Source organism: Rissa tridactyla, chromosome 3, assembly GCF_028500815.1.
Source record: "Rissa tridactyla isolate bRisTri1 chromosome 3, bRisTri1.patW.cur.20221130, whole genome shotgun sequence".
In the NCBI taxonomy this organism is placed as follows: Eukaryota; Metazoa; Chordata; class Aves; order Charadriiformes; family Laridae; genus Rissa; species Rissa tridactyla.
The window spans coordinates 61,028,079-61,051,664 of record NC_071468.1 but is presented as its reverse complement, the minus strand read 5'-3'; the positions used below and the strand labels follow the sequence as shown (position 1 = coordinate 61,051,664).

General features: G+C 44.1%; 1 protein-coding gene across 9 annotated transcripts in view; it reads right to left on the bottom strand.

Annotated features, from left to right (window-relative positions):
- HIVEP2 (HIVEP zinc finger 2) overlaps positions 1 to 23,586 on the bottom strand; it is a 145,559-nt gene that overhangs the window by 101,240 nt on the left and 20,733 nt on the right. For all 9 annotated transcript variants that reach the window (XM_054197057.1, XM_054197056.1, XM_054197055.1 and 6 more), the window contains exon 2: positions 7,686 to 7,791. The gene's annotated coding sequence lies outside the window, so the exon portion shown is untranslated. The remainder of the gene's footprint in view (positions 1 to 7,685; positions 7,792 to 23,586) is intronic.

The window sequence follows — 23,586 nt, the reverse complement described above, 5'->3', positions numbered from 1 at the left end:
GGTGCACAGAAGAGATCTGTCCCCAACCATCCACTCTGGTGCCTGCAGCAGCCTCCCAATGTGGCCCCGCTGCTCCCCACCAGCCCCCCAAAACCTCCACATGGAAAATGGCACAAGATCTTGATGCTACAAACTTAGCAGCTACTATTTGAAATTGGCTGGACCAGTGTATGAAATTAATCTGTATGTTTTCTGTGTTTTTTCTGTTCATGTCAATCCGACATGACAGTCCCCCTCCTTCATAATTCTGATATCCTCTCCCACTTCATGTATTTTAATTTTCTTCCTCTTTTTTTTTTTTTTTTTGGCTACATTACATCTGAAAAACAACTTTTCCCTCACAGGCACCACAGCATCATCTCTTTCCTGTGTTGTGCTCTTCCCAGCCCCCTGTTGTTTCTCTCCTTGCCCTTCTGCCTTTGCTCTGTTTCCTCACTCTTCCTGTCCTTGATTTCTCTCCTCCTTCTCTTCTTTCTTTGATGTTCCTCTTGGTACTTTCTCTTCATCCTTCCTGCCGAGCTGAACGAGATGCTCCACTGGGAAGATGCTTACAAACAGCAGCTAGCGTGTTCAGAGGGTTATGCCAGGTCGGGACACCTACACGGGAACCCTTCACCTCCCTTACTATGCTTTTGGCTGGAGTGATTCCTCCTCTTCATTCAGGGTTGTATGCACAGTCCCTTTGTCAAAAGTTGGGAAAAGGAAGGTGTCACATAATTAGGGAAGCATACGCTAGTATTTAATGAGCTACATCTATTTTGTTGTTTTAGGGGGCTGTGCAGAAACTAGAAACCACAACCACAAATTTGGGAGAGTGTCAAATGCAGCATTAGCAAGTGGCTCAGGCTTCCCAGTGCTGCTCTCCCTCAGAAAGTGACTGTTTAAAAATGAAACCACCTTATTTTGCAGTTCTGCTGCCTCAAGGGTGAAATCCACCCCTTTGTACGATGCCAAGACAGGGTCATTTCATCATTTCAATTCTATTTATTCCCTTAGAAAAGATTTACCCATGTTGTGCTGGTCTTCTGAACAGGGAAATCTCCCTGTCGTGGTTTAGCCTCAGACGGCAACAAAGAACCACGTGCCGCTCGCTCGTGCCTTCCTAATACAGGAAGAATCGTAAGAAAAGGCAAGACTCTTGGATTGAGACAAAGGCAGTTTAACAGAACAGCAAAGGGAACAGGCAAACAACAACAACAACAACACGGATAGGGGAATATACAAACGCGATTACGGAACCGCCGCTCCCCTCGCCGCTCGCCGCTCGCCGGCCGGACCCGGGCCGCCCCAGCCCGCTTTTAAGCAGCAACTTCCTGCCCCCTCCCCCGGCAGCTCAGGGTGGGCGTGGCTCACATGGCATGGAATACCAGGAAAAGTTAACCCTATCCCCACCGGAACCAGGACACTCCCCCAAGTAGAATCTCAAAGACGGGGTTCCCACTTCAATGAAAGCAAGCCTTGTTTTTAAGGAAAAAAATATTCCTGTTGCTAGTCAGAAAAAAGGAAAAAAAAAAAAGGGATACAGATAAGAGAGAGACAAATTTTATTCCTCCTGGCACAGCAAGAGGAGAGTGGTTGACCAACTTCCAATTGCAAAGCTATATTCTCTCCCCAGTTACACAGAGAAACCTCACTGAAACCTATAGGCCAGATCCACTGATATGTTCTGGCTGCTTTGCCTGTTTTAGCAATGCAAAGCAGCTGTAAATCCAGTTTAACTTGCCAGTTTCTGTCAGCTTTACCATGCCAGATTAGCACTGCTGTTAGCCTCAGAAATACCAACATCTGGAGGTTCCCTCACCCCCCAGTCAGACTTTAAACCTTGGAAGTCCGCAATTCATCCACCCGTCAGCACAGCTGGCAGGACCAGCCTTAGGTAGCTCTTCACCCTGAGCAAAACACGTTTGTCAGAATCCCCCATCCTACATTCACGCAGCCAATCGAGCAGATCAAACAAAACTCACGTAATGATCAGCTCTGGGTTATTCCCTGGCCGATTGCCCAGCTGCTCCCGAGGGTGACTCCTGACCCTGTCTGGGAGCAGGTGCCTTCCCAGTGCGGGTCTGCAAACCCAAGCCGGCTGGCAAAACAAAATACACCATTTCCTCATACTTTTATATTTCTTTGGATGTCAGGAAACAGAGCTCAGTCTTGTTTCCTGCTCCTCAGCCAGGGCAGGCGGGGGAAACTGGAGGTGGATGTAGAGAACGGCAGAAAGAGGGCAGATCAAAAAGATCAAGGAAAATAATTATAATAAAAAACCAAACGCTGCTTCACTCTGCTCTGTAAAGCAGTACTTCTTGGAAAAAAATACCCCCCCACCCCCCCCCAAGTCTTTCTCTCCAGGGATATTCAACAGTCTCAGGAATTAATAGCATTTTCTTGCAACATTCAAGTGCTGCTGCACTTAGACTCTTATAAAAAAAAAACCCAAAACCAAACAAGAAAACAGCCTCCTCATTTGCTTTTTGCCTGAGAAAAACACATTTAAACAAGAACCTGAGAGAATTGGGGGGGGGGGGGGGACGGGGACGGGGCGCGTGTATTCATGTCAGTTATGATTTTCTAAGAACAAAGGCTTTACTTTATATATCAATAAATAAACAGGAAACATTCGGCATGTTTGGTTTTTTTCCCCAGCTTGCTCCCAACCCCTCACTCCAAATGCATTAATACATACACCTTAAGCACAACCGGGCTCTTCGTGTTGCCATGGAACTGAAACCTTTGCAGTTTAGATGGCGATGTACGCCAGGAAGCATACTGTTCTTACACTTCCTATAACAGAAGCAAAATCACTGCATAGCATTAACTCCCTTAGTATTTAAGGCATTCGGTGTCTTTCTTGTCTGCTCATCTTCACACAGAGTTTGCTTTTTCTATCTTGCCACATGCAAATGAAAAACATTTGACATAGCTATTCTCGTCTTCATGAAGTCAATAGCTCACATGCTGAGCACATTATAGAAGGTCCACAAGATTACGGACTTTCCCTTTTTAATAAGAGGCTGTTTGCAGCCATACAGCAGCTAAGACAAGGTCTGGAGAAAGCGTATGTATATGAAGCGTATGTGGATACAGCAAAGTATTATATATCAAAGTAGCATTTAAGCGGATTTTTGAAACCTAGTTAACATATTTATTGCTAATGCTCTTGACACTCCTCTTGAATATTCTCTTGCACCCACTTGTCTGGACAATCAAATTACAGTATAAAGCTCCTGCAGCAGGCACCAAATCTTCCCATACCTTTTTTACATAACCCAGGCTGGTGGGCTTTCAATGGTGAGCGCAGCTTGGGGCACTTCCATTAGAGAAAAACTTAGTACAACTCTGTGCCATCTAAAGGTCCAGCCTACAGTGATTATCTTCAGCAGATCTGAGCTTTTTGCCAAGGCTTCGGAAAATGGCTGTATACACCTTGCAAATACATACATTTTTATGTTCATATCAAAACCGGGGTACACAAATATCCAAGTTCATTATAAAAAGATTACCATAATAAATACACAAACAAACAAATAACCATTCGTGTACATAAACATTGGATCTGTACCTGCAGAAACAGCTGGAAGCCAGTCCCTGGTCTGAAGCCAGCTTGAGGCTTTTTTGTCCAAAGTTAAATATTTGGGTAGTATTAAGCTTAAAATTACAGCATTTGCTGAAGAAACTTGCTGACTTGTGTATACGGAAAAACAAGAGGGAATTTAGCTTCCCTGCACACAGGGGCAGATTCTTGGGATGCCTTCTCCATCCCATGAATTCCTGGACAGCAGAGAGACAGACAGACAGACTACCAACCAGGGAATTCCCCGCTCGCTTTCCGGAGGATTTTGCGCGCAGGCTGAACAGAAAGGCAATAACCCAGGTAGTTATTTTATGAAGAAGGCGTTTGTTTCTTAGGTGCCTGCCCCTCGACCACCTGGTAACACTCCTTCCTTTTAGCATTGTCCCCGGCACAGAAAAGATCCATTCACCCAGCACCTCCATCCCAGCAGGTTTGCCCGGTCCCTGTGCCGCAAGCCACCTCCTCCCAGCCAGCAGCTCTGGGTGGCCGTGTCAGCCTGCTGGGCTCCCAGGGATGTGCTCACTGCCCTGGGGACGTGGGCTGGCGACTGCTCATAGAAGGGCTCTCTAGGGCTGGGTTTGGCCCCCCGGCGTCCCCCAGCTTGCCAGCAGAAGACACAAAAGCACCGCTATCTGTCTGTCTGTCTGGGACAGAGTAAAACTGCTGGTTTCCCATTCATGGGTTCACGCTAGACCCCACGAGCGCCTGCGGCATCACGTCCCCTCTCTTTCCCTCTGCCGAGGGAAGAGCCATGCTGGCACAACACCCTCCCTCTCCTCCTTTCACCGGCAGCGAGCACCCGACAGTCACACGTCCCCACGGCTGCATCCATTACCTCGGGTTTACGTAAGGCTCTCACCATCGGTTTTCTAGTTACAGGAAAATGTATATTGTGCTGCGATGAAAGGCCAGTGCAATGTCAAGAGCATTAAAAGGACTCCAGGGACTGATTAGAGTCAAAAGGGAAAGGATTTATGATGGTTAATAAAGTTAAATCAGCCAGAGTCCTGCTTATTCTTTCCAATTGCAGGTAACCAAATCTTATAGGAAAAGTTATTAAAATGTTGCACATTATTACTGTCCCCTTTGAAAGAAAACGCACATTTTGCCATGAAGCACCTGGCCAGGAGAGAGCCTGGCTCACCGCGGCACCTATGGTGACCCAGAGGAGGAGAGGAAGAGGGGACACATCACCCACCCACGCCTTGGGCCACCAGCAAGGACCTCGGTACCAACAGGTATCTTCAGCACATGTGTCACCAGAACGGTCCCCAGTGGGTCTGCAGCCCGCTCGGTTGCTCGGTGGCTGGGATGGGGTTGGGAATTCCACCTGCCATTGAGCACCACCGCACTGCGCCTCGGCAAGGGGCAGGGGCAGACGGGGAAGGACAGCTTCCCCCTCCGTCAGCACGGCACGTCCACGTGGGAGAAGGACGGAGCAAAGAAGGAAGCTCTTGCCTCTCATTCCCAGCCTGGTGGCACGTGTGCACCTTCTGCTGAAGAACGCAGCCTTAACTGGACTCCGTAGGACTGCTCTGAAATTTGTTTTAAATGCTTTATAATCTAACATGCACAAAAGTTGATAGAATTTTACAGGATTTACCACGTTGAGGTAATGACACCAGGAGAGGGCAAAGGAAAACAGAGGGCCAAATTTTTTAAAAACTCTTGGGAATTTTGTATCCGTATCTAAATCACATGCACTTTATTGGGTCTCAACTTTTCATTTTTCTAGCACTTAATAATCACAAATACGTTATATATGCCCTTTCCATTTTGTCATTCTTTCACTATATTACATCAAATTTAATTTCCTGTGGCAGTGTGTAATCTTTTCAGCTGTGACTGTCTCAGAAGCTTTTCTGTAATAAGCAGAGCCTCGTCCTCCAGCAGGCCAATCTTTTATGAGCTGTGCTCCTGCAGATTCGTTTCCTGAAATGTTTGCAATGCTATATGAGAACTGGCAAAAGAGGAAAACCAAAATAACACCCAAAAGGAAAAACAAACATGAAAACCTTCACTTCCTTCTGACTCCTGCACTCACCGGTCAAAGGAAATTTCATTTCTATTTGGGTAGATGGAAAATGCATGAAGGTTATTACCACGTATCAGAAGAAGCCTCACAAGGTGCGAGACACGGCATCCCTTGCTCTACAGCTCGTTAAAGGCACGTCAGCAAGACGGCTGCTCGCTCTTTGTGCCCAGGGAACGCGGGGATCTGCAAGCGGTCACCACTCCGGCAACCGCCTCTCCCCGCCACCTGCCCTCAGCTCTCCGAGAGGTCGCCTCCACCGGCGAAAAGACGCGTTCCACAAAAAAAGTGAAAATGTCAACCAAGATGCATTCACGCCTTTCATGACGAGATACCTGTGAGGGCAGGAAGGCAGACCAGCTGGCCCGCTGGGTCCTTTCCAGACCTCTGCCCCTGCAGAACGTAAAACTCATCTTCTTCAAACCAGCTTTCCATTACCAGTGCTCCCACACACACACACACACCCCAAAACAACTTATTTACAAAAACATATACCAACAAACAATTCTGAACGTTTAATCGACTCAGAAGAAACAAAAGCAACAGAGATTATTATTCCTATGTCCCTCCTGAAAAGGCGCTTACATACGGATGACAGAGGAGATGCCTGAACAAATGCATAGAAAAAGTCTGTAAAGGGTCATCTTAATGGTCTTTGGCCAGCAGGGATTACTGAGGGTGGCTACACGGGCGTGATAGAAGCCCTGCCAGCACAAGCAGGATCAATGCTCTCTCACTTCAGCGGGAGATGTGACCTCCGGGAGCTTCTCTTTCCACCGACCCAGAGTCCAGCCAGATTTGGAAACCTCTTCACCATGCAGCGCACAAGGCACCCGAGCTGGGAACTGCTCTCCCACAACATGCTAAATTGATCGATGGAGCATGACCTTCCTCTCCCCACTCCCTGTAAGACTTTTACTTTGCTTTCCCTCTCCCACATCACTGATGTAGCAGCAAATCATTCCCGTTTCTGACAAACAGTGTCTTCAAAATGATATATAAAATACAGCGCATTAAACCCAGACATACACTTTTGGAGCAAACAGTCATCTCTCCTTATCACTTTGTAACTTTTGAAGCTAGACAAGCATTTTCAATAATGGATTCCTCTTTTAGGTTATTTTAGCAATCCATTTCCTTGCAATTCTGTTTTATGCTTATATCTTTAATACTTAATCTCTAAAACGTGGCTGATCAGTAAAAAAATCCCATGCAGGGAACATTACTTAAACAAAAGTCTCAGGTGCTACGCGCAGTGCAATTCAACTCCCATCAGCACGAAGAAACGTTTTTCGACCAGCTTCAGCGGGTGTTGCATCTGGGCCATAAATCAGATGAAGATGCTCCATGCTAACGGGTAAGCGTCGTGCTACTGAACTGCTTCAGAACATGAAACAATGATGTAACCACTCTCATAAAACCAGTTTGCTCATGGTTTTATAGCACCTGAGTGTACGTTAACAATTTCAAGCCAGAAGAGTAGAAAAGAAAAACATGCCAGCTATCAGTGACCTCACATTTTTGGCCTTGTAGGCCATAAATTAAATAGCCTCCTTTCACGAGATTTGAGTCTCAGTCTCCAATTCCTTATACAGGGTGAGGAAAAAGGCTCAATATATGGATTTAATTCCTATTGAAATCTTGGTCAAAGATGGTGGGTGATGTAAAGCTAAACATCAAGGGAATAACTGCCATCACCTGGCTGAGTTTGGTAAAATGGAGTTAATTTACACTTCTTTAGGGATCCACTGGTGTGTGAAATTAAATTAATTTAGATTGACCAGAAATTGAAAATGGAATGAAAAAGAAAAGCACTTAAAGACCTTTCCTAAATGCAAAAATAGTACTGCTTTAAGTGCAGCGATACAGTTATATCTGTAAATGAATACATTTTCAAGTTAAAACAGTTCACTGTTCTGCATGCAGACCAGGCCTATCAGATAAAACATCTGCTGGAACAGCTCAGTGTAACTGATTGTACATGTGGCTTAACATTTACTTCAATGACTTTTAGCACCTTCACGTTATTGTTTCTGCGTTGTTCCAACAAGCAACAGTTAATGTAAGACGCAGACGTTCACATACCGTATACTTAGGAATAACTGGTTCCCAGAGATGTGGCAGTGATAACATTGTCATCGTACGATTCAAAGTAGCTCGTTGTAGATCACATATCAGAAGAGGGTCCCACCTGAAAACATAACAAATCCAGACAGTAAGTTCGTCGTATTCAGAGGTTTACATCAAGCTCTGCATTTGCGTGTTTCCACGTACTCCTCCTCGGCATTAACAGGGTCTGTGCTCTTCGCAGGCTTATAGAAAACATTTTCCTGTTCACAATGGCAAGTGAAAGTGTCCTGATGTAGCCAAACGGTTTTGGCCCACTGCTCCAGACCAGACTTCAGGCATGCTACCAAAGCAATGAAAACTAGTTTTCAATGTTAATGCAGAAGCTGTAACTGTCTGCCGGACAGATACAGAATTTCAGATTCCCCATTTGTCGGGTCCTTGACAAGCACGTAGTTCTTTTCCCCAGCGCACTGCCAGTTTGGCTCTACCTTCCTTTTTTTCTTTTTTTTTCTTTCTTTTTTTTTTTTAACATTGAAAATTGCTGGTTTAGAAGACACAACGTTGGAGCTCCCTCATGAATTATTCTCTTGAAAACAAGGGGTCTCAGGAAAGCATTTCTTTCCTGTTGGTGACTACAGGCACCTTACTTATTTGATCATTTCAAATCACTTAATGGCTGAGTCTGTTTTAAAATATTTTGATATATGTTGTAGACAACCAATGCAGATAGGGAAAATGAGCTTGTCTCCAATGACAGGACACGTGGCAGCAAACAAACAAACTTTCTAATTTAAGAGCTGAAAAAGTTTTTTCTTACTAAAACTAATGGTAAAATCACAACTGATTGAAACAAATGTAGGTTCAGGCAACGTAAAAGTCTACAGCATTAAATAAAGAAAACTCACTTGGACTGTGTATAGCCATAAATATGTATTTGAAACAAAAATTAAGAAACTCTTGCTTGTTAATTGCATTGACTCATCCTGTGATGCGTGAGGATGTGGACAAAGCCATAAAACACAGCTATTGATACAAAAAGCAGATTAGTTGGGTTGTCTTTATTTTGAAAATGTGAATAATGTAACTTACAGGATACAGAAATATACCCAGACACACACATGTACAGACACCCACAGCGATGGCAAGTCACATCAGAGATAAAGCTGGGGTCATATCTTTTTAAATCAAGTCTCCCCAAAGAGAAGCTGAGCTTCCTCCTGCTCTACAAGCTGCATCTCATCCTAGGGTCAGAGGTAGTCCTTGTTATTTACAACAAAAAATTTTAAAGAAATGATGTTTTTAGATTTTAGCCACAGTTTACATGTTTTAAATTACTCTAATGCTTCTTTGACTCTTCATACCTCCAAAGTGGCTTAGAGGCCCTTGCCTTTATTATGCTTCACTGGCCAGCCACAACATCACGCAGTTCACTAGCACCAGTCTTCATTTGCTGCCACCTAAGCAAGTCAGTGTCTCCTGTACTCTGTATTTGGTCTTCCGTAACAAGCATAAAAGTATGTAAATATTAAGTTACAAAGAACATACTCCACGGTCCAAAACCAAAAAAAGAAAATTTGGTAAAGGGTGCACTTCCCATAGGTATGATGCTAACATGTAATATCTAATGTTCGCCTGCTCGGAAACAGTATAAATACAAGTTGGCAAACAGAATCGGCACAGAGTAGTGGGCACATATATTTCAGGATATACATACTTAAATGCCAGGCACGGAGGTGAGTTGCTGAGCCCCAGCATGCGATCCAGCAGCAGAGAGGAAGATGGCAGAGCAGTGACTGCTAACGGTGCCCAGAGGCGGCCCTGGCCGGCGGAAGGTGAGATGCTCTGCCGTGCCCCATCGCCGGGATTTCAGCAGCTCTCGCCTTCACTGGGGAGAGCCCTGTCCCTCCCGGCAGCTCCTCTAGCTCCGTGTCGGGGCTGGGGGGTTCCTACTGCAATCCAGTGGCTGAGGCTGAGACACCACCACAACCACTCGCCCCCCTCCACCCTGTAACCCCAGCAGTGGCTCCCTCCCTTCACCCACAGCCACGTCTGGCAGCTCAAGCAACATTTAGCACTCGCGGAGGTCTGACGTGTGCAAATCCAGGTTGGGGCTACCGGTAAGTAAGCGCGCGCATTGGCTGACATGGGAAGGACCAAGCAAACGCCCTCCGGCAGGGATGCAGCACCGGATGGGCTGCGGACCCGACACGAGCCAAACCGGCTGGCTGCGGGCACTCACGGTACAGCCGAAACACCTGCTTCAGAGCACGAACATGTGAAAACCACTCAGCTGCCTGGGGAGTTCTGCCAGAAGGCACAGGCAGAGGGCTCACCAGTCTCTCGTTTTCAGAAATGCCAAAAGATAACCAGGTATCTGCATTCCCAGATACGGATAGGTACAGGAGAATAAGAAACCATTGTCTGGATTTGGTGGACAGTTTCATCTTGCACTTAGAATTTTTAAAGAACATACATCCCTATCTCTTCACATCCAGGCTTGATGTTGTAGAGGAGTTTCCCTGAAACAGACATTTTTCTGAGTGTGAGATTTTCCATTCTATTGAACTGCTTAAATTTTTCTTCCTAGTAACTCTGTTTTATCTACAAAAGCAATTCTTTCTCAACTCCTCGAAGGCTTAAGAAGAATCTCCCTTCCCAGAGAAATCACTTCTAGCATCCTTGCCACAAAAGGATGCTGCTGGAAATGGCCAGCTGTCTTCAACAGGAAAATACAGTAAGACATGCAACTCATTCTTTTTCTGATTGCAGATTTATTTGGAGTCATTTAATCAACCTGTCCCTAATGACTGCACCTAATCATTTACCTTGTATCACTTCATTTACCTTTTAAAAAACTAACAGAATTTTTCTGGCGAATAATTTATCTTAACATTTTTATTTTATTTTGTTTTGTTGCTGCCTGTTAACTGTGCCCTCAGAAAACAAGTATTCTAAAACAAAAGTTCCTAAATCACCACATGAATCAAAAAGAATGACCAGAAAGTAGCTCCATCTTGAAGAGAAATCTATCATAACACATGGTAGCAAGCGAAATGCAGTCTTTCATCTCTACTGAATCAGTTCAAACCAAATTCAGGTTGGTCGCCATCATCCGCTACCATTGACTTCCTGCTGTTTACTGTCCTATAGGAAATGAGTTTGTAATTCTACGTTTGATTCCCTTGCGCTCAGTTTCCTTCACTGAGTCTTTATCCTCTTCTTTGGCCAGGTCAAAGCCATGGTCCAGATTTTCAAGGCCACAAGAGATGCCCCATCTCCAGCGCTTATTGCCTTTCTGCTCGCAGTTGTGATGGGGGGATCTTGGAGACCATGGAGGAGAAAGCCAAAACTGCTCAAAACAAACCACCTCTGGCACAGCAGGAGGGACTAAGGAGTGGCTGCTAAGAGTCGACTGAACAACTTGTGAATGTCACAACTTTCAAGATCTTTCACGAAGATCTTTCTGGCAGAGACTCCTAGTGCCTTCCCTTTGGTGAGAAAGAAACACCAAAGTCCTGAAAATACACATAGAAATTGCGAGTCCTGGAAGAGTGTCTTTAAAGCAAAGGCAAAGACTGTCTAGGTGAAGCAGAAGCATGGAAGCCTTTGTGAAATCTGAAAATGGAAATTATATGGGAGGTATTTAAGTACATGGTTCTGGCAATTATGGAAATAGCTAGAGTTGACAGGAATACGCTGGGGACCTGGTACTTAAAATCTTGGTGGGAGAAAGATTGGGAACTAAACATACAAATCGATATAGTCTCTACAGAAAGAGCGAATTGTAAGAAAACACACACAGTTCTTGTCCAAACTGTTTATCTTCTATGGCTAGACAGTGCCATCAATTAAGAGCTTCCTTTTTCAAAGCAATGTTTTAAGGAAATGCAAACATTAGGCACAATTAGAAAAGTTAATGGAAGCTGAAATGTAATTTTTGCTGCCAACTTAATTGCACATAAGCGTGCCATCGCTTCTCAAAATTGAGTCTATCAGGCTTAAGACAATCCTAAAATTGTATTTACACGTACTAAACTACAGGTAAGTTACCCTCTCACACCAAAGAACTCCTTTCTTAAACAAAGTACAGCACTGAAGAAACAAATATGCAATCTTTTACATTATAAGCATCATATTAATGCACACAGCATATTCACACCAACAGAGCTGAAGAGCCCTTACAAACACAGGTATTTAGAAAGTGCCGATAAAACCACCGCTGTGCTCTAGGACTTAGCAAGATCTTGACAATTCTTTCTCCACCTTCAAGAAATACTATTTGCTCATTTGAAAAATGAACAAGGACTTATAAAATGGACAAAGTATCTAAACCAAGTGTTTAGATTGATTAGATATAGGCATTGAATTGTTTACTAAAATCAAGTCTAAGTATTAAGCCTAAAAAACTCCCCAGATACATGTATTTTATTACAAATTTTGAAAAAACTACGGCTTCTAATTTCAAAAAGATATACCTGTGAATAACCCTTCAAAAAACATTTTTTAAAATGAAAGAAAAAATGTAATTAATGATCTGAAAAACCGTTCTTCTCCTTTCCTCTGAATAAATTTAAAGAATTAAGAAAAAAAATTACAGTTTCAAGTCTTACTTTCCTGGTATCTGCCCTTCTGTTTCAGAACTTCACCATTATTTCCATGAAGGTTGAGAAAGCTGGTATTTAGTTCTTTCTGGCATCAGAAGCTACATTACAGACGCGACAGCTCCTGTATACTTTACTATGCAGCACAAAAAATGGATGGATGAATCAACTGCCTATAAAGCACATCAGACCAACATCCAGGCAGACTGAAGCCCTCTTCTCCGCACAGAACAAGCATGGCGCACAACGACAGTACAAGGTTCCTCTCAAACCATGTCTTCCCACACACTCCAGCTATACTCTGGAATGAACAAGAGCAGGAGTTTGTCAGTAAACCGGGAATTACGTTGCTGGTAAGGGCAATTCAGTTTTGCGCTTGTAGCGTCCGAACACAAATAAGCCACATCAACAAGTGGGAGGGGAAGCGGGAAGAGAATGAGAGAAAGAAAACACAGCTGCAAACAGGGGGTAAATTGCAGCAGGAGGTTCCACGGTGATGCACACCCATCTGCCATCCGACGGCATCAGGGGATTTAGAAACAGCCGATCAGAGGCACCCCCTGGCATGACGCTGCACAGAAGGAGTGAGCGACATGCCAGAGCTGTACGAAAAATAACACGTGAAAATCCCAAAACAATATTTTTTCTTTGACTTTCTTTGATAGCCTGCACAGAGGGCATTTAAAATAAAAAAAAAACACCACTATCAGATTATGTCTGGTGTGATACACTCCACCAACATCACCTTATTAATCAAGCGTATTGTCCTTTTCCACACTATGACTTTCTTTGACCTTTCTCTTTTTTTGACTTTTTTTTAATTCTGCTCCTCATTTTCATGAATTCTAGGGATCACAAAATATATTGAGAGTGACAGACAGTAAACATTACTGGAGGCTGTTGCACTTGGATGCGATGTGGGTGCTCATCTGGAGGCTGGTACACGAGCTCGGAGTTAGAAGGTCACTCAAATACCCATCCCTCCAAAGATCAACACTGTCAAAAAACACCCTCCGAAATTAAAATCTAACACCAAGAGTATTTCACAATAATTTCTATTCCAGCAGCAGTAATGAAACTTTTATTTCAAAGAACAAAAGTCATTAAACAGAGCATGTTGTCAAATGTGACAGTAGATGCCGGGGCTATGAAAGCACGGGGAAAAAACACCCCGTTCCCCAACATCACAAGTGCAGGTGAGAGACATGCAGCAAAAGACAGACGGAGAGTCAGTCTAAAAAAGCACAAAGAGATTTGATCACTAATCAGAGACAGAAACCCATCTGAGAGTCACAACTGTCTCTGCAGGCTCTGAAAGACAGAATTAAATTGGCTTAGTACTATATTCAAAAATGAATTTAATTAGCTGACATTAAGCAGGATAAGTTTGCGGTACCATGTCGCTCTGACAAGCTGTCTCCAGAAGGGTAAGTGGAAGGTAAAATCTTATTTTTCAGGATGAGATTACGGCCACGCACTGAGACAGAAGGTAATGGTGCATCTGCTGAGGGCAGCTTAAAGTTGGTGCTGGGCATTTCATCTCGCACTATAAAAGGACGATATGTGATAGATGAGCCAGAAGTGCGAGTTTCAGATTCTGCACATTTATTCATACGGCTGTGCAGCTTCGTCTCTTTGTGGTGTTGCTACTTACGTGAAGAAGAGAGCCTCGGTATAACCTCCGCTAGGAGTTTTTTTCTCCAGCTTCTCTCAGGCAGAGCTGTCCCCTGGAAAGACTGCAATACCCTCGGTGCAATTTATTTATTTTTGTTTGTATGAGACCATGTTGGTCCTCAGTCGGAAAAACGAGGTTTTTGCAGGAGGCGGTTTCAGGGCTAACCTGGGGGGCTGCCAGGCCTGCCATCTGCTGTGCACCTATCGTGTCTTTTATGGGGTGACCCACAGCACCCCTGCTCTGCTCCCACCATCTACCGAGACTTCTGCCACCTTCTCCACGTGGCATACAGCCTACGCGCCACAGCACAGCCTGCAAGCAGGGTGGCAGTGGTTGACAGAGAGTAAAGTAGACAGAAACTATGTCCATAATCTAGAGGCAGATAGTGACTACAGAAGAATAGATGGTAAAATCCATAGGAAATCCGAATTAAGTATTTCCCTGAGGAAGACATGGAGGAAATGGAATAACACATTTCAAAGCAAGCGTCCCGTGCGTATGAGACGTAACAACCCGCACCTTCTCATGCCTCCTTCTACTTAATGATAGATTTAGTTCTGGGGAAAGGCATCTCGCTGTCAGTGCTAGAAATCCTGCTTATTTGCAAAGCAGGTGCATGCAACCCCAACCACGACCAGGGAAGCTATTGCTCACATCACTTATATTAATGTCTCAGCTCTGTCACACCAGAACCAAGCCAGGCTTACCAGGCAAGACAAAGAGGCTTTGGCCATCCCATTAGCAAGTCACTAGGGAGGTGTTCCTCCATCACACGAGACAACTGCTCAGCAATATAAGCTCTCTATTTAGGCTGGGAGTGCCCTTCTTCCAACTCTGACTCCTCTCACCAGGACCGTGTTTAGGCTGCGTGACCTCGCATAGCAGTTCACAGATTTTAAGAGCAAGCACAACACACTGCATGCCCTTCTCTGGCACCCCATTAATCACACGACTTTAATGACTTCTTCTTCTGATAAACCACCCTGCGTACCTAAACATCCCCCCCAGCAGCTCCATCTAAAGCAATAAATTAAACCCGCCCTTTCCCATACCCTGCCACTGCGTAATCCACTGGCAGAGATAAAGCCACTGAGAACATCAGCTGGCAGTTAGGGGTGAAAACCTTTGATTCTATGATTCTAAAACCAGCAGGGAACAAGAGACACCGGTATTACTAGCCTTGACTCTCTCAGTCTATGCTCTCTCCTACTTCTAGAGAACAATCGTATTTCTTTTCAGCTATACCGAGAACCACAGATACAAGATACTACGTATTAGTGGTATGTATCTAAACCACCAATTACTATATGTAACTACAGATAAGAACTGCCTTCCACTAAACAAACGTAGCTACAAATAGAGAACATATGATTTTGTAGTATTAATTCCTAATTATTTCACTCTCTTCCAGGAAACTCAAGTCTGCAGCTGAGCACGACTAAAGACACAAGATCTTTATGATAAGAAAAGCAAAACAATGGCCTGACATGACCTAACGAAAGCACAGGATACTACCCCCCCAGGGTAGAGATCTCCTTATTCCAAAACTTCCTTTCAAGTGCTCTGAATACATTACTTGACAAAGAAACAAGAAATTCACTTTTGCAAGGCAGTAACATTTTTTAAAATAGCAGCATCTGACATAATTCTATAAATCTTTCCCCAAATCAATGTGCTTTATATCAGACGGAACCTTTAAACTTCAGAATAAAACAAATTTAGGTCTGATTCGCAACACAAAGATACATGTAATAAACTTTAAATATGTCAAAAGCTTCACTGGAAAAAGGTTTGCTGAAGGTTTAACGTGGAGCTAAGGGCTCACGCAGTATCGCAAGATCGACCTCTGTGCTGCTAAGCGATGTACGGTGCTGGGAGTGCTACCAGCTCGTAGGGCTTGAGAAACAGACTGAGCTCTCAGCTGCCACGGATTTCATATCTGACCACGGAGGGCATCTCACAATCTGTCTGTCTTTGAACCCTGTGATAGCATTTCTTTCCTCTCTTCATCTATCAGATACTTACATTGTAAATTCAGTGTGTCTGAAGACGTAAAGACAAGGAAGCCTACGTCTTCATAGAAGCCTTTGGATGTTACCACAGGGAAAATAATAGTCATCATCATAAAAAAATCACTTATATCACCCAATTCCAACATTTTACCATTTTCACACAGCTTCCTATACGGAAAGTATTCTCACAGGAATAAATTCTGCCTTCCTCCCAAGATCTCTTTTGTAGCCTTGTTTCCTACGCAAAAAAAAGCCTACAACGCAAACTGCATGTAATGTCACGCCTGTGTCTGTCTGTCTTCTCCTAATAATTTCTCTAAAGACATTTAACAAAGAGGTAGCAATCTCAGAATTATTCCGTTGCCAGAAGCTCCTTCCAATTCCCACTTGTGCTTAAAGAGACAAGTCAGAGTCCGCATTAAGGGAAAAACCTTCCATGTTGGCTCATAAGACAGTGCAGAATCCGCAGATAAAACAGGTAAAACCCAAAACTGTGCTGAAAGCTGAAGTTCACAACTACAGGTGCACCCCTATGGCTAAATAAAAGTGAGAAAGGAAGGAAGTCTGAGCACTGCAGCACACTGTTCGATAGCTTGCCTTCTGCGTGGTTTTGGAGCACTCCATCTGCCTCCTCCTGAGAAGACAAGCCTGCCATCAGGAGAGCTGCCTTCACAGCACGGATGCGACCTGGCTGTCAGTCCAAGGGCCAGTCCTTTGCCTCCTTTTACAAAGCAGCCCAAACACAGCCAGGGACTGCATCCAAAAGACAGGCACTTAGAGAAATCTGGTGTTTGTGATTTCTGCTGCATACTGAAAAATTGGAGGTGTTTTCCAGTGCATCTGGGGGTCCAGCACTGAAGGAGCAGAGAACCAGGGGAGCGGGAAGGTTTGCAAATACACACATGCACCCTTGCCTCACCATGACGCCCCACTGACCTTCTGTCCCACCACTCTTCCATCTTTGACCCAAGCATGAATGTCAGTGACGTAAGTCAAGAAGTATAAAAGCACCGACTGGGCGATATCCCCAGTAGAGCTGCTTCTGGAATTGAGCTTTGCTTCCCAAGCTTTGCTTTTCAGAGCGAGTGCCTGGCCCTCCCCACGGCCCCTGCCGGCTTCCATGTCCCTCCACAGCAGGCACTCCCAAATACTCTCTTCTGAGTCTCAGGGAAGTGGCTGAGGCACCATCCCTGGAGGTATTTAAAAGATGGGTAGACATAGTGCTTAGAGATATAGTTTAGATTAGTGATAGTTTTTGTCAGGGTTTGGCTGATGGTTGGACTAGATGATCTGAAAGGTCCCTTCCAACCTAGGCAATTCTATGATTCTATGATTTATATTATTGCCACAAAAATCTACTACTGCAGACATGAGGTTTTGTAGCCTATACCCAGTACCCATCATACGTTTGAAAACAGTAACCTGTGCATACTTCTAAACTTTAGAGCCTTTACATTCAGGCGACAAATCAATAAACAACACATAGAGTTTATTTTGTAGAAATATGTATCACCCAGAAAGTTTTGAAGATGCTCACTGCTTTACAGTTCTCTACCCACAAATGTTCAGGACTGAAATTCAGTAGCAGAAAGGTCAATGACACCTCTAGGCTTCTTTGAAAGTTTCAGGTAAATATTTTAGACAACATACTACACAACTAGAACTCCATGGCTATATTAATTATATCTTCCTTTTAGGGGTCTGCCTTATGTCTTTTTTATCCACGTCTTTTTTATTCATGGAAATACATGAATGCTTTATCCCAGTACCTTCCGCCCATATTCCAGCAGCATCACAACAGGAGTCGTACAAACTGCTTGTCTAACACAACTATTTTTATGTAATGTCCTGACAAACAGAGGAAACCAGTGTTGCTCTTCAACCCAAGCATTTAAATTCAGGAGCTAGTTATTCCCTCGCTGAAGTCCAAAATCTGTCAGTGACTCTCTGTGAGATTATCCCTAGCAAATCTTGCCCTCGAAATCTTTCTATATTGGGAGAAACCTTCCATATCAGGACTTTCCTCAGTGTGATTCACCTCCACTACCTAATCCCAGAAAGAGATCTCTGTAAGACTGGAAATATGTGAACGGACATCGATGGGATCCTTTTGGGCCACACAGGAACCTGTTAAGGAACGGCTCCTGCCAAATGCTCCCCCATCAGGGACCTTCCATTTCCAAGGTAATGGTTTCAAGAGAGGTACCATTCAACTGAATCCTTGGAAATACTAAATCACTGAAGAGAGTACTGGGATAAGTCTAGGTTTTAGGTATTGGAAACAGAAGTCCTGGTAAGATGAGCTGTTTAGCAGATAATTAACCACATGCAGTGAAGGCTTTTCTGTTCTTCATAGTGGGGAACAACCAAACAAGACTGGTGACCTCCCAACACAGATGCTCCTCTAATATCGAGCACAAATCCGTACAGGGGATTAATGAGGAATGGAGACAGGTGTCAGCACTGAATTTCTCATGAACAGAGTTCTATGGCCCTAGCGATCCAACCATCCTGAGATGGACAGTTTGAGTTTGTAATCTGTATCTCACTGGGAAGAGGCTACAAAGCTCCCATCGCCTGAGTGTCTCCCATGGAGTTTTCGAGGGAAGACACGGTGCAGTATGTAAAAAATCCTGAAGCCCTCCATGAGAAGCTACTGCTTTGAAAACAGTGGGAGAAAGGCCTCAAAGCTGTAACAGACGTAAATACACACACACATGTGCATGCACACCGGAGTACTCATTTCAGTTGCAAAGAAAACCTTGCAAACCTGAAATGATAGGATATTTTCTCTCTAGTTCTGTCACAGTTGGATGATTTACCAAAATGTAACAAAACTAAAATAAACAAGACAGATGAACTTCATTGCTGCCCGTTGGAAAAGCAGTGTGTCTGCTAAAAATACGTTTGTGCTACCGCCGCTGCAAGACAGAAAAGTGGGATGAGCAGCAGGTGAATTATAATCAGCATCACTGGAATTATAATCTTATTTTGCTGTAAAAAAATTTTTTTAAAAAAAGAAAAATTGCAGTATTTTGTTACACATCACATATTTGTGTCACAAATTATATTAAAACAGATATAGACATTGATGATACTTCAAATATACTATCTGTAAAATGAAAAATACGAAGAAACAACTTTTAAAGTAAGTTATTACTTATTCCCACACTTGGTAAGAAAACAGTATTATATCAATTCATTTATTTTATACTATCACAAACATCTTCTTTTGAATGTTGTTTCTTTCCACTACTAGTTTGTGGCATCCGGCTTCCATTTTTGCAGCTTAGGCAACTGAGAGTTTCATCTGTTGGTGGGAGGGAAAAGATTTGAGCGGCTAAGAAGTAAGTGCAACTACAAGAAATGTCTTGTAGTTGAAAGACAGATGACAGCAGGATGGAGCACGTAACCAGAATATTTTAGAAGTCTAAAATTCTTCTTCCTATTGATATAATATGGACAACAGATGGGTTTTTAAATGCAGCTCTTGGTACAACTTAGCATGTGAGAAGGAAAATAATTTGGAGTTCACGGGAACAGGAGCAGATTGTTCTGCGGATCCAGTTGGTGTCATTCTACAGCCTTAAACTCTCCCGCAAAGTACTGTAAGCAGAACAGCAGGAGTCCCAAAATTCCCCACGCTGGCTCCAGCTCAATAAGCCATTTCTATTCACAAAGTATATAAGCATATACTTAACGTCAGGAGCATGTGTAGGACCCAGTGATTTCACTACAACTTAGGAATCTGCCCGAAATTCAAGTTTCACTTAGGGGTTTTGCTAAGCAAGCACCAGATACACCTGGCAGGTATTGAGGGGCTTCTTTTTTCATTGGGTCTGTACGTTACGTTTTGCCCCTGCTGTAGCATTTTCTTCATTTGCTAAGCAGTGCGCCCACCAAACTGGCCAAGATGAGAGTAAGCTGCGTGTAGGAGGCATCCAGGCAACAAACGTTGCCGGGCAGAGGGCAAGACAAGCAGAAAGGACTGCAAACAGGCAGGACATCCTCCCTCCCAAGTACACCAGAAGCGTCACTGGCAACACAGAAGAAAAGACGACAAGCAGTATTGAGTGCAGAAGTTTAATTACTTATTTTTTTCATGTTTAAGTCTTAAAGAGGCAAACGGGGCTGGGGGCGGAGGGTGGAACCCTGGTGGTCTGCCTTCTCTTGCTGGTGAGGTCCAAGCCTGACCACCGCAACACGGTTAGCCAGGAGCAGCCAGGCACCATGGTCCCCTGGCACGGCCCGCTTGCAGCCACCGGAGTACACATCCAAAAGACTACGAGCTCTGTGCATGTAGCAATGATGATTAATATTTTCTCAGAAACATTCATTATTGAGATGTGTGGGTTGCTACCAAGTGGACGGGGTAAAGGTTACATGTAGAGTGCAAAACCAGTCCAACCCACGGTTCTCCTGAGCACTTCCACTGCCACCTCCGATTCCCCCACAGACATTTGCAGAGCTCAGTCGCAATGTCCCGGATCATGTGGGAAACCAGAGCAGCTATGCTCTCTTCAGACACAGAGGGATGGGTATCACCTGGCATAAATCGGGGTGGCTTTCGGGCTGTCAAGCTGATTCACGCCTCCCAAAGGTTTAGGGCAGGCGAGGCTGGGAGCATCCCTGAGGGCACTCCGCCGGTTTAGGAAGTGCTGATGTGTCCTATAGACCCCAAAACATTTTGTAGTGTTCCCAACAGCTATCTTAAGCAAGACTTTGCTCAGGCCAGTTACCCTTTGAATTACCCAGGTACTTCAACACGCAAATTTCACAAAGTTGCAAAAATCCAGAGTAAAACCGGCAGGTTCTGCATTGCCCACATGCACCCGCCCAGCAGCAGAAGTATCTTTTCCCTCCACTCCGCAAAGCTGTTACTCACTAACGTTCATTGCAATGCAATGTCTTACATTACAAACTTCCACCTTGAATTTTACCAATTTGTTTGGGAAGAAAATTTACCCTTTCGTTTTCTAAACACGGCATTTAACATCTGGATCCAGGTCTACGCATGCTGCCCTTTTCTAACGCCTTAGCTGCTGACTGCACCTTAATTGGGCTATTTTCACCCTTAAGTAAAGGAGTCAGAACTGGACTCCAAAGCAGCGTGTAGCCTGACTTCTGCGATGACTGTGAGCAAGAGTGCAACTATTCATCGTTGAGAATGGTCACTTAAACACAGACACACAAACCGAAAAATGAAGGTTCAAATCCTGCAGTCAGTTTTATCATAAAACTCTTACTGGCTCCCTATGGATCAACAGCAGAATACAGCATCTGCCAACAGCCCGTTAAGATCAGGAAGTGAAACAAACATAAAGAGAATTCTGCACAGCAACAGTATTTTTGGCCTAACTCGTATTTATGAATATAATTCACATGAAAATCAGTGTTAAGGTGTTGTGACTCTCACCCCAAACTCACGAACTGTGTAGCAGAACCAGGAATTGAGCCTACGGGTAGTAAGTCCCCACCGAGCCAGCTAGTCACTAGACCGTATTTCCTTAGGTAGAGAATTACAGTAAGTACCGTCAAGTCAGCTGTGTACTGTCGAGCTTGTGTGATCACACATCATAGACAGTAAGACATGCCACCATAAACTACAAGGTATATTCCACGCATATGGCACTGTCATTTCTAGTTTCGATGCAAAGTGTTCTAATTCCGAGTGCATTTAAATGCATGAATTAAAAGCAGTTTCACAGGTGAAATAAAATATACATATACATTGAAGCAGGGAGTGTTATTCTAGTTTTCAGAATAGCTTTAAGAAACGGTTACAAAAAATTGTCATTTCGAATCCACAAGAATGATACATCAGCAGAAATGAAAAATTTCCTTTCTCACTAATGCAACCAGGCACCTTACTGCAGTATGCCAGCAAAACTGACTGGCTGCAGAAGGAATTGAACTGGCAGAACCACAGCAGAAAGGATTTTAATCTACAAACGCTGCACTGTGGAAAGCAACTGCTCAAGCAAGCATGCTCCATGCAGATAAACCAAATCTTTCATGCCGCACTTAGAAAAACAAATTCCATTCACAAAGGAAAGTCTCGCTACAAACATTCCCAAAGTTTGGGCAGGTTCAAAGCCAGAGTCATCTGAGGTAAAGAAAGACAGCAGACATATTTTTGGATGGTGAAACAAGTTCTGTAAGACACAGAAGTGTGTTGTATTGGTGCATCCACAGAAAAATGAACCACGGCAACAGCACTACAGTGTTGAACTCACCTCGGTAAGAGTGATGGTAAGATTACCCCCATGGCTGATCTTGTCTATGACTGTACAAAAGTTTTCTTCTTATCCCCATAAACAACAAAACCATCGTGCCTTGTGATCTGCTCTCCCAAAGCAGCAGCACGTTCACATGGGACAGGCCACGGGGTAGCAGGACCACAACAAGCGCAACTACAGGAGCCAGGCAGACACTCTCCACACTAAAATCCATTCCTGAGACCACGCACCCGCTCAGGTTATGTGCTATACAAAATCTGGTGTTTCCTAGGGGTTGATTTCACACACACACAACAGCTTTGGGGAGACTGCACAATGTCTGTGTTTCAGCAAGGCAACCTGGAGAAAGCATGGCCATTGCACAGCTCCGGAGATCATACCAAGGCACATGATGTAACCAGAGTTAAGAGGAAGTAAGCCTGCAATAATGAGAAGATTTTATTAAAACTCTCCTGTTTTAATCTATTTAGACTAAAACTTTCTTTTTATCGGTTCAACTGTACATTTGGGGTTTTTTTCCTTGAAAAAATGCTTCAATCTGCTAAGAGAAGTCTTCTTGCAGATGGACTGGTAATGAAATACAAATAGAATGCTAAATATGAAAAAAGTAACGCACAGCGTATTTTTTTTCTTTACTTATTTAATCTTAATTTGCACCTAGTTATTTTCATGCTGAGCATCTCATGTAGTTAAATAATTAGTGTAAATTAAATTTTACCTCTTTTTAACTGGCAAAAACGGTGAAACTGAGTTGGTAATTATTTCAAGTCTTGCTGCAATATGGGAACAACTCAATAACCTGACAAGACTTAAGGGTTTGAATGGACAAGGTACACGGGCTTTTAACAAAAGCAAGGAAAATGGAACAACTGTGTACAGCAACTTGGAGGGCAAGGAATCCTTCTCTACAGAGCCTTACGACCAGAACTATTAACCTCTGAAGATCTAGTCAAGGACCTCGGGATGTGAGAGGTTACTCCTGAGCAAGCGGCTGCCCGGACACACGCAGATACACCCCCTCCCTGCCCATGCATCAGTTGTCACTCGTGGCAGTTACTTTCTTTCGCCTGGCAGCCACATACTCGCCCAACTCTGCTCACTCAGATCGCACTGATCTCAATAGAAACTCCACCAGAAATCAACGCCAGCCCACACCTCCCACGGCAGAGGGTGAACAACCCTCGCGCCGAGCCCAGCAGTGCCCATCTGACGTGGCTTCTGCTGCGGCCAGCACAGCCCCAGCTCGCAGCCCGGCAGCCATCAGCCCACCTCTGCTGGCAAAGGCTCTCACCAGACAAGATAAAGCAGCCACAACAACCCCCTCTGCAGTGATGCCCATCCCACAGATTCTGCCGAAATGTGGGGTGAGAGCTCCCATGCGTCCCACAG